Source organism: Chiloscyllium plagiosum, unplaced genomic scaffold (assembly GCF_037043375.1).
Source record: "Chiloscyllium plagiosum isolate Xiang-an unplaced genomic scaffold, Cpla_swu_hap1 HiC_scaffold_123, whole genome shotgun sequence".
Classification (NCBI taxonomy): Eukaryota; Metazoa; Chordata; class Chondrichthyes; order Orectolobiformes; family Hemiscylliidae; genus Chiloscyllium; species Chiloscyllium plagiosum.
This window is the reverse complement of record NW_028270262.1, coordinates 41,844-54,103: the sequence shown is the minus strand read 5'-3', so window position 1 is coordinate 54,103 and position 12,260 is coordinate 41,844. Positions and strand designations below refer to the sequence as shown.

The 12,260-nt window shown below is 40.5% G+C and overlaps 1 pseudogene; it reads right to left on the bottom strand.

Annotated features, from left to right (window-relative positions):
* Window positions 1-992: 992 nt before the first annotated feature.
* The window catches only part of LOC148134007 (uncharacterized), a 35,574-nt pseudogene continuing 24,306 nt past the window's right edge, over window positions 993-12,260 (bottom strand).

Genomic DNA, 12,260 nt, shown 5'->3' with positions numbered 1-12,260 from the left:
TTATACTCAATCTGCTATTTTTTGTTTACTCATCTTAACTAAATATTCCTGATGGAGACTTATTGTTCAACTCATCAATTTCCTTCTTGACTCTGTATTAGTGTGAGTACAGTTTGTGATTATGAATGTACAAGCACTGATCTCTCGTTAGAGTTTAACGATGTGCAAATGACCCATTTTTCCTCAATCTGTTTCTCATCATGACTCAATTCTCGCTCTAAACTAGCATACTAACCCCATCACCATGTGCTTCGAGAACGGGCTGTAACATTATAAATGTCCTTTAGAAATTCGAATGCGCTACATCTGCATCCATCCGGCTTCGTTTATCCTCATAGATTAGGGACTGTTTAGCCACGTTTTGCTTTTCAGAAAACACTGCTGGCTTTGCTTCATTTCAAAATATCTTGCACCAAATTCCTTTAAAAAGGCGGTGTAGCAATGTTTTCGCTAACAGTAACTGTTAGACTGACACAGACGTTATTTCTTGGTTCTGATTCCCATCCTTCGTTTGAGGAGGAGTGTACTTTGTGGTAATCTCTGTCAGTGAGAGGGATTGAACCTTAGTCAGTGACAGGGATTGAATCCATTCTGTTGGCATCAGTGTGCATCATAAACCAGCTGACAGTGAACCAATCTTCTCTCAGAAGGTTCAGGTCAGAATAGAATCAGAAGCGAGCAGTGCCATCCATCTGGTAAATGAAGGTGAGGCTGTGCAATTCAAAGGGCTGAACGACTGTTCAGGATTAAAACAGCGATGCTGCTGAATGAAAATAGGTCGTTGTGATGTTAGCCCCTGTCAGGTAAAACAGTGACAATGATTTGACTGTATAGAGGGTAAACACCATGACAACTATTTCCCTCTGAGAAATGAGCCGGTGTACAGCATGAAAAAAATGTATTTTAAGAACATTTAATATTCACAAGTGCAATCCTCAGCCACATCAGAATAGGCTGTTCTGAGTGAGATCACGGGCTAATATTTACTTAGTTCATGAAGAAAGGTTTGGTTTAACTTTTTTCTTAACCAACGTCAATATCAAAAGGAAAGGATGTTTCATCATCTTCGTCATCTCTTCCCTGAATTTGGTTTTGTAGCTGTATAAATACGTGGGTTTGTACAGGAACTCATGAGAATGTACCCAGATTCAGTGGCAAAATATGTTGGAGCTGTGTTATCACCTCGGTAATACGCTGTTGTTGTGAGCTCGCTGGTTAAAAAGTTAACGACTGCTGTTAGCCACAATAGGACAAAACTGCCTGATACACTGAACAGTAACACGATGGATTTCCTTCTGCTTTTCATCTCAGGATCAGTGCTATTCTCATTGCTGAGACCCCACAGTGCGCTGCATACTTTGCTTGTCACTAAAATACGCTGGAATGTCAAAGAGTTAAGCAGTAATATCAAACAAAAAGGCAGCCATGCAACTAAAATTTATTTCTGCCAAGAGTAGGCCTCACCTGAAGGCGAAAAATAAAAGGCCATATTGGAGCGACAGCCCCAGGCAACGCTTGAAATTATTCAGCTGGAGTCATAGGCAAACCAGAAAAAGAAATCAGGGCAGACAGCGTGGTTGAAATCACAGTGACAGTTCTCACTGTGCGGTAGTTTAATTTGAACTTCTGACAACAGATTGTTACAAACCGGTAAATTGCAAAGAAGAAAGTGAACCACACAGACATATCCAGTGTGGCAGGATTAACACAGAGAATGAACTAACAAACAGCATTGTAGGATAGAAATGAATGTGTAAAGTGATAATTCAAAATATGATGCACAATTACAATAAAAAATGTCACCAGGAAATCTGCAGTTGCCATGGCAATTATGTAAGGCAAGATACATTTAGAAAGTCCATAATTTCCACTGGAGAGAATGACGATGACCAGTAGGTTTGCTGTAAGAATGAAAGAGAAGAGATTAGAAGTCGGATTCCATAAAGAAATATCACGGAAATGTTTGGGAAATAGTTGGAGGTGAGTTTACAGCGAGTTTCCCAAAGATTTGTGTACAATGTAGACGAACGGACTGCATTTTGAGGTCAAAACAACATTGAAAATTTAAAGTCTGTGCTCTTCCAATAAACTTTATATTTCACTAATGGCAAAATCTAAATTAATTCTAGATAATTGCTAAATATTTCTTGATTCCAATAAAACATTCTGTTTGGACACAAACATTGCATTAACATCCAAGAGTTGATTTTCTTTGCTGATACCTATCCTGGAGGCGCTGCTCAATAAATGTGCATCATTGAGTCTGTATTCCCCAGTTCCTTCTGATGGATAAGTGACTCTGCAATGAGGATTATTCCTGAAATCTGTTACATGAACACCAAGACATTCACTGTCCAAGGAGAAAAATAACATTGTCTTACCAAGAACACCAAAGGCTGCAATAAGAGGATAGTAAATGTTCTTTATTTGGAGAATTGTAACCAAACTTTCATGAAGAATAAAAAAAATCCCTTACATTATCTGGCTTCGTGTGAAATCCATCAGAGGTCCTCAATTTCACCTTCTTTATAAATCAAGCCATCTCTCCCTCAGATTAAATGAGACCATATAATAACTGTGTCAAAACAATTAGTGGCAGTCCTTTAGCAAACAAGAGATGGCTTTCTACCTCAGCGTGGCTGGTTCATCAGGGGGTTAATTACAAAGCTCAGGCCATGAATTCCCAAACATTAGAGTTTCTTTGAGTGTGTGTGTGTGTGTGTGTGTGTCTGTGTGTGCGTGTTCCGCAGAGGAAGGGAAGATGAAACCCAATGTGTAGGGAATATTTTGTGAAGGCTAGATAGATCATTCCACTCGTCATTGCTGTTGTGGAATGATGCTAATTTAAGAAAATCTTCAATAAAGTGTCATTTAATAATATTGTTTAGTCTAAGAATGACAGTGCAATATAATGATACTGACTGCTGTTAATTTCCTCACAGTACAATGCATTGTGTAACGTCATTAGCAGTGATGGCAACTGTTATGTAAGATTACTCTTGATTGGCACCTACTCATATTCCTGGCGATGCACAAAATCTAGCATTAACGTTAACTCTAACAGCGCACAGGAAATACTCTAACATGGTGTAAAAGATAAACTGTCTAGACAGCATGGTGGTGCGCACACATGCAGACACTCGTACACACACACATGTAAGCACACACACACATACAGTATCAAAGGAACGTTGAATGCAAAGGATTATTTAGATTTCTGAAATCCCTGTGTGTCAGATTAACACAGGAAATTCATCCAGCTCGGTCAGGCTTAAGATTCTCCTCCCAGATAATGGAAACTGTTCATGTGGACATTTGGAAACGTGAATCTAACCGAGCAGAACGGAGAGAATCAAACAAGGAAATTTGCAATGAATGTATAGAATGCTTCCATCCAGTTGAGAATGTTGCGAATGTGATATCATAGAATCATCGATTAATACCGTACAGGAGAGGACATTCGACCCAACAAGTCTCTGCCACCAATAGCACACTCATCCCGAAACAAATCCCACGTTCCACACTAGGCCGAGAGCCTTGGCTGCACCATGTGACCAACCAGGTGCTTTTTAAAGTTTGGGAAGTTTCCCATCTCAATTACCCACTCACGCAGTGAATTCCAGGTTCCCACCGCTCTCTGGTGGGAACATAATCCTCAAATTCACTTTGAAAACTCCTGCCTTTCACTTTAAAAGTGTGCCCCTTGTTATTGACTCTTCAGTCAAGATATTTGACCATATGGTTGATCAGATTAAACTGTGTGCATGTGTGACAGTGTTTCTCTGCACAAGGGTGTGTGATAGTGTGTAAGAGCATGTGATTACATCTGTGTGAGTGTTTGAGTGAGCAAGGACAAGAATGTGCATTGTGTGTGTGTGTGCGCGCGCACGCGTGCCGACAGTGCAATGTGTCATTTAATGAGAGTGACTGAATAAGAGTGAGGGGTGTGAGTGTGAGGGTTTTCGCTGCAAAGTATGAGAGTCTGAGAGCAGGAAATTGAGTTTGAGAGCGTATGTGGGTGTGTCAGAGTCAGTGACTGTGTGTGACACAGTGAGAGCAGTGGGTGTTTGGCATCGAGTGTGAGAGACTGTGACAGTATGTATGATTGTACAGTGGTCTGTATGTTTTGTGTATTATTACTGGGGCAGAGACAGGTTGGGGTTTATGGACAGTTACACCATGGGATCATCGACACTCAGACTGTGCACTCGGATGGACACATGCAGGCAGACAGGCACAGTCTCACATCAACATACTTAGGAACACCATTAGAAATACACACACACTCTCTCTCTCTCTCGCTAAAAACACACACAAATGCAAAATAACAGAGTTCAAAATTACTGCTATTAATCATAATAATAAAAATTCAGATATTGAATTATTACACAGAAACACATGAAACTGGAATTGAGTCGGTCACTTGCGCGCTGGAACTGACTCCACCATTTCAGAATTCACCATACCCATCGCCCCAGAGTAACCTTAGATTCTTATTATGCAAGGGAATACATCTACCTGTAACTTAAATATATTCGTTGTCCCAGAAAGTGATGGGATGGGGACAATCAGTTCCAAAGTTACACAGCCCTAAAAACTAAATTCTCATCTGTGTCCAAAAAGGGTGACTCCCCCACTAATGTTCAAACCGTGCCCACAGTCTGAACTCACCCACAAGGAGAAACATCCATTGCCCATCCACCATATCCAGATCATGAGAGACATTATAGACATTGATCAGGTTATACTTAACTCGTCTGAACTCCAGCAGGAACAATCCCTGTCTGTCCACCCATCCCCAAAGCACAAGTCACTCAATCAAAGGATTATTGGAGTAAAATATGAGAGGCATGGAGTAAGTTGACAGCCAACCGCTTGTCCCCAGGGTAGGAAAGTCTGAGACTAGAGGGCATGGAAATGTTGGGCTGAAGAGCCTGTTTCCATGCTATCAACCTCCATGGCTCTTTGAATCTGTGAGAGCCTATGGTACAAGACAATGGGATTGCCAATCAGTGATCCTGGTGTCACCAAATTCCCTGTCACATCAAGCCTATGGCTCAACCGCCCATGAGATAGGGCTGAAATTTATCAGTTGTTACAACACAGGGTAAACCCCTCTGCAAATGTAAACCCAACACACAGAAGCTGACTTTGTGCCGTAAACTGTTACATTTCAAGATACAAAGATTTATCCCAGATGTGACTATTTGAAGTAAAAACTAACAATTTTATTCTTTAAGTCCCACAGAGAACCTTAAAACAATAGCTATTGACAACTCATTTCTCTTAAATCTATCTTTCACCTCTCACTCTACAATACTGGTCCAATTTTTTTTTAAAACTGAATTAAGATTTACAAAATAAATCATGTTTCAAAACCAGCCAGCATTGTAGATTTTCCTCTGTGTTTTCCTGGGTCATCTTTTCTTCTGTCTTCTCTTGCACAACGTTTCTTATTGACAGGTACCATTCAGAGAACCACTATTACGCGTGGGAACACCTCCCACCTTGTACATGGCAAGTACTCATGTGACTCAACCAACGTTGTCTATCTAAGACGTTGCAGGCAATGATGCCCGGTGGCATGGTACATTGGGGAAACTGAGCAAACGCTACGTCAACGGATGAATGGGCACCACACAACAATCAACAGACAGGAGGGTTCCCTCCCAGTTGGGGAACTCTTCAGTGGTCCAGGACATTCAGCCTCAGACCTTTGGGTGACCATCCTCCAAGGTGCACTTCTGGACAGGCAGCAGAGAAAAGTGGCCGAGCAGAGGGTGAAGGCTAAGTTCGGTACCCATAGGGAGGGCCTCAACCGGGACCTTGGGTTCATATCACATTACAGGTGATCACCATTGCACTACAGATATTCCCACACACACACTCTCACATACACACGAACACAGGTACACACAGACGCACAAACATACACTCAAACACACCCATATAGACACACACACTCTCACTCTCACACATGCACCCCCTCACAGACTTAAGACACTCTGCACTCACTACAGACACACACACACACTTTCTCACACTCACAACCCCCACCCCAGACAGACAAACACACACAGACAGACAAAGACCCAAATGCACACATATATTTTGTGGGGTGAATTTGTACTTGCAGAGTTACATTGTACTTTGCTCAAAAACTGCATGCATTCATGTAGAACTCTGAGCTCAAAAACTGCATGAATTTATGTAAAACTCTGTTATCTCACTTTTTAGATTAGAATCAATCTAAACATCATGGCATAGACAGAGAACACAGGTGGCCAACACCTTCAACATATTGTCTAGCTATCACCACTGTTAACAGCTAACCCGAGAATGCTACTTGAAAAAAAAGGTTTTGTGATTTACACATGAAAGAAGTGAAACTATCAGTGTATTCTAACAGATGAAAGGCTTAACACACAATCAATTTCTCAATGTATAATTTCTGTTACATCACACTGTAAATTTTTGCTATAAACTCTGTGTTACGATCGAGTCCTCCACTATCACCTGATGAAGGAGTGTCGCTCCGAAAGCTTGTGTGCTTCCAATTAAACCTGTTGGACTATAACCTGGTGTTGTGTAACGTTTCACTTTGTACACCTCAGTCCAACAACGGCATCTCCAAATCATGAGTAAAATTCAAATTCGATTAGATTTTGATATCTGAGTCATAATTTAAACGGATTGGCCAAATTTGAATTTGTTTTTTTCCCCTGGCAACGCAACCCCCGTTATTTGTTTCAAGCAAATGTTCCCTTTTTAAATTGCTTAGCACACTCTGTGCTTTCCGTCAGTCCTTGCCAGCTTCCTCTCTTTCTTCAAGGTACAGTACACATCTAAACCTTCATACCACCGTCCCCTAAAGAAAAAAAAGTCTTCATAATGAAAACATGGCATCTTCTTTTTCTCTATCCCTTCGCCACATCACTACAACATACATATGACTTTAATCTAAGTTCATTTTAACTGCCTCCCGCATATATATATAAAACATTGAATAGATACCAAGCACATCTATACTTTATCAGCTAAATTCACTGTAATTTAGTGATGACATTCTTACAACCAGCAATATGCACCATTTGTAAATTGAAAGTCAGTAACATAAGACTCCAGTGAAATAGTCTTATGCTGTTGTCTTTAAAGCATTCGAAGAATTTAAGGGGACGATGATCCTTGCACACAACCATCTCTGACATGTCATTTGTGACATGCATATTAAAATGCTGTAAGGCCAGTACCAAATTCAACAGTTCATTTTCGATCGTGGAGTATTTCCTCTGGTGGATGTTGAGTTTCTTCAAAAAATAACCAATTGGCAGTTCAATCCCATCCTCATTTTCATGTAGGAGTACAGCTACAAATCCTGTTAGTAGCATCAATGAAAACTTTGAGGGATTTCGAAAAATTTGGTGTCGCTAAAACTGGTTTCGTGGTTAATATTGCTTTCAAATGGTTGAATGCGTCCTGGAATTGTTCTGTCCAGTGAAACTCTGTGTTCTTCTTCAGCAAATCTATTAGCGGTGCCACTACATTGCTGAAGTATGGAACAAACTTCCAATAGAATCCGCTGAGTCCCAGAAAATCAAGCACCTCTTTCTTCGAGGTTGGTCATGGAAATTCCTCGATGGCCTTCGTTTTTGTTTTCTGTGTGGTCAACCTTCTCTGACCGATGATGCGTCCCAAAAATGTCAACAGTGCTTTCACGAATTCAGTTTTGTTTAAGTATATTCCGAGTTTTGCTTCTCACCGTCATTCTTAGGGCTTGGCCAACGGTATCATGTGGTATTTCCAGGACTTACTAAAGATCGCTACATCTTCCAAATAGAAGCTTGTTAACCCAGGCACACTCTGTTCATGAGTGTTTGAAATGCGGCGGGTGTGTTCTTCATTCCAAAAAAAAACTTTAAGCTGATAGAGCTCATTTGGGGTTACAAAGTCAAACATTTCCTTTGTTGTCTCTGATAAAGGTAATTGCCAGTAACCCCGCAGTAAGTCCAAATCGGTGATTGTAACTGGCTTGTTGGACTTTGTCGATACAGTCTTCCAATCTCGGAATTGGACATGATTTTGATTTTATAACAGCATTGACCTTGCGATAATACATGCAGTGCCGTTGAGTCCCGTTTGGTTTGGCAACCAAGACAATCGGCGAATTCCCCTTGCTCTGGCTTGGTTCGATGAAATTGTCATTGAGCACGGCCTCCACCTCCTTCTGGACCTGTCTGCCTTTGAGAGGATTAAGCCAGTAGGACTATTATTTTATCAGAACAGTATTCCCTACGTCTACTTCATGTACAACAGCATTTGCCCTGTCTATCTGACTTTTATATATATCCTGATATTCAGTGACAAATCTTCCAATTGTGTTCTTTGTTCCTGAGACAGATAGATCAATAACCAATCCCACTCCTTAAGGATTTCTTCATTTTTTAAACATTTTAAGACATATAAAAATCCACACCATATGTATTTGATTCCTCACTCTGTGGGGCAGTAACTAACACATGTTTCTCCAGTTCTTTCTCTCTAGTCTAACATTTATTCAATACCTTCACATGACATGCCTGATAAAGGTTTTTTTTTTCTCCATCTGGCATCTTTCCTAGATAGTTCACCTGACTCAACATTTTCTCATTTTGATAGGGACCACTAAACCTGGCTTTGAAGGGTTCTTCTATCATTGGTAACACGATATCCACTTGGAAAAGGTCCGAGTCAGAGAGCGTTTTTATCTGCCACCTGCTTCATTCCACGCTGTGCCGTCTTTAGAAGTTGTTTAGCCGACTCACCTACTCGATTTAAACTCACCCTCACTTCTAATACATAATCTAATTGTGAGATCTCCGACTTTGGTCCAATAAACTTCTCTTTAATTAATTTCAAAGGGCCTTTCACTTCATGCATGAATATTAACTCGAAGGGAGTGGGCTGAGTAGATTCATTTGGCGCATCTCTAATGGCAAACAATACGAATGGGATACGTTTATCTCAATCATTCAGATAACCTTGACAGTATGCTCTCAACATGGACTTCAAAGTATGATGCCATATTTCTAAAGCTCCCTGGGATTCAGGATGATACGCACTGGATTTAAAGTGCTGTATACCTAAACTATCCATACCCTCCTTAAACAGCCGAGCAGTAAAATTTGATGCTTGGTTCGACTGAATCTCTCTGGGAAGCCCATACAATGTGAAGAAAGGCATTAAGTCCCCACAGCCCTTTTGGCCTTGATACTCCGGAATAGAATTGCCTCTGGAAATCTGGTAGTCACATGCATTAAGGTTAACAAGCACTGGTTCCCACTTTTCGTTCTCGCGAGGGGACCTACACAATCAGTTATAACCCGCATGAAAGGTTCTTCAATGTGGGAATTGGCAACAAAGCTGCTGTTTTAATTACCACCTGTGGTTTACCTACCATTTGGCATTAATGACACATACAGCTAAAGGGAACCACACCCTTGTGCATTCCAGGCCAATAAAAAATATTTTGTACCTGAGCCTGAGCCTTTGGTACCCCGAGGCGACCTCCTACTGGTATTCCATCTGCTATCCGTAACACATCCTGTCTATATGCTACCAGCAACACAATCTGATGCACTTCGGCCCATTTCTCTTCTGTACTAACCTGCCATGATCTCCATTTTCGTCTTAGGATTCTATCTTTCAAATAAAATCCTCAGGATTATTCGCTGCATCCTTTTTAGAGTACACATCCACATATATAAATATCTTTTTTCATCTTGTTCTCCTGTTGCAAGTCCATTAGCCTTTCAGGCCTAAACACTTCTGTCTGACCCTCGACCTGTTCAGGTTTTTTTTTCCTGAACCATTTCATCAGACAGGATATCCGCTAACTGAACCTCAACTCCTTCAGCTTTCTCTTTAGTTTTTACTTCGTGCTGTGATTTATGATAGTGGGATCTGGCTCCCACACAGTCTGTGGAAATACCAGGATATTTCTGTTTTAACTCCTCAGTTTTTTGGTCTTCCTTGGGTTTCTCCTCAACAACGGACCACCTTGGACCCTGCCAAATCATTCTCAAAAACAAACTGGATTCCTGGAACTCAGTCAATCACTCCTAATGCAAATTACCCAGTCCCAGTTGGCACTTCAAAATAGATCAGACGTAGGGGAATGCTAAATTTCTGTCCACCTATTCCACAAATTGCCACACTCTCGTGTAACAGATCAGAAAAGGTGCATATTCACTCATCCCTTACTATCAGCGACTGGTTAGATTATGTATCTCTCAAAATCATAACTTCTTGTCCTACTCCCCCTTGTTCTTTCTGAGTAAACTTTACCCACAGAGGTGAATTAGTTGTAGAGATCAGATACTAACTCCATATCCAGCCCCTGCCCAGACTGTGCACTCTCCTGCAGCTCCTCGGCTCTTCTTGGGGTTTCCTTTTCTACTTCTACTAATGCTACTGGCTTAGCTTATTTTACCACATCTTTTGCCATAATGCTTTTCTTCACCAAACAGCACTGTGACTTTATGTGTCCCACTTTACCACAGTGGAAACACCTGAGGCCTTTCAAACTCCCTGTCCACCGTCTTTGGCTTCTTTTTTGTCCTGTGGTAAATTCTTACCAGTGCTCTCTTCTCATGGTTTTGCAGTGTAGGATCTTTACTTCTCCCAACCTCTGTATCTCACAGTACAAGATTATTGCCGGAAGCTTGTCTTATGCACCAACATGTATCCATCTGCTATTCTTGATGCCCTTCTCACTTTCTGACCTTTCTGTTCCTCCACGTGAATTCTTAACATTTCTGATAGAGAATTTTTAAACTTATCCAGCAGCATAGCCTCTCCTAAGGCCTGACACATCCTCTATTTTTAAAGCATGCAGCCATCTGTAAAATGGCTATTTTTAATTCTTTCGAACTTGGAATAAGTCTGACCTGGATCCTTCTTTTTGTTTCTGAAACACTGTCTGCATTCTTCTGGTATCAATTCATAAGCAGTTAAAATAGCGTGTGTGACCTCTTCATAATCTCTTGATCCCTCATCTGACATAACTTTCTCCGCCTCCCAGTTTAGTCTTAACAAACATGGGACCACTCCATCTGCCCAGACAACGTTTCAAATGAAATAAAGAATGTTTCGACATCTTTCTCATCAAAATGCGGCAGAATTTTGACATATTTGTTTATATCACTACCATCTGTTTTAATCTCCTTCCTGATAACTTGAGTTTGCTGACGAAGTCGCAACCTCTCAAGTTCAAATTCTCTCTCCTTTTGCTCAGTGAAGAACGGTCTCTCTCTTTCTTAATTCTCTCTCTCTCTTTCTCGCTCCCTTTCGTCTCTCTCTCTCCCTCTTTGCTCAGCTAAAAAACTTATATTTTTCTCTTTTGGCTCTCTCTCTCTCTTTCTCCTCTCTCTCTTTCTCTTTCCCTCTTCCTTTTCTCTGTCTTTGTTTATATCCTAACTACATTTTCCTCAATTGTAATTAAAGTTTTTCCACCTCGACTGCAATTATCTGTTTCTCTAATACACCTAAGTGTTTGCGTAATTCCCTTATAATTTCTGCTTAACTTTAATCCTTGGTCAAACCCAAATCTAACTTCTTTACTAATTCTAAAAGTATGGCCTTTTTCTTACTTTCTAAACTTTCTTGGCAAATTTGAGAATCATCTTCAAATTCCAGAAATTCTTTGGCAATTCTAAGAGCCATTTCTCTCACGTTTAACCAACCACAAGTCATTGAAATTAAACAAATTGTCCCACCCACATTTTATTTAAAGATCTAGGACACTAACCTGCAAGTAATTAAATCCATTGGGTTTTGACATTCCCCAAATCGATTCAAATCTGTCCAAATCCCAGCGCGGATCTGTCTAAACCTGTTGAAATCGTGCACGAAAGCCCCCAAACTGTTATGGCATGGGGTAAACCCCTCTGCTAATTTAAACCAGCAACACGTGCTGTAATCTGTTAAAATTCAAGAGGCAAAGAAATTTCCCAGAGGTCACTATTTAAAATAAAAATTAGCAACTTTATTCTTTAAGTCGAACAGAGAATATTGAAACCAACATCTATTTAAAACTTCTTTCTCTTAAACTTATCTTTTCCTCCCACTCTACAATACTAGTCTGACAAAAAAATCCTGGTAAAGATTTACAAAATAAAATCCCGTTTCAAACCTAGTCAGCTTTGCTGCATCTCCTTTGTAGATTTTCCTCTTCAGATTCTCACCAGGTCGGCCTCGATGTTCTGCTGTGCAAACCCCTTCCC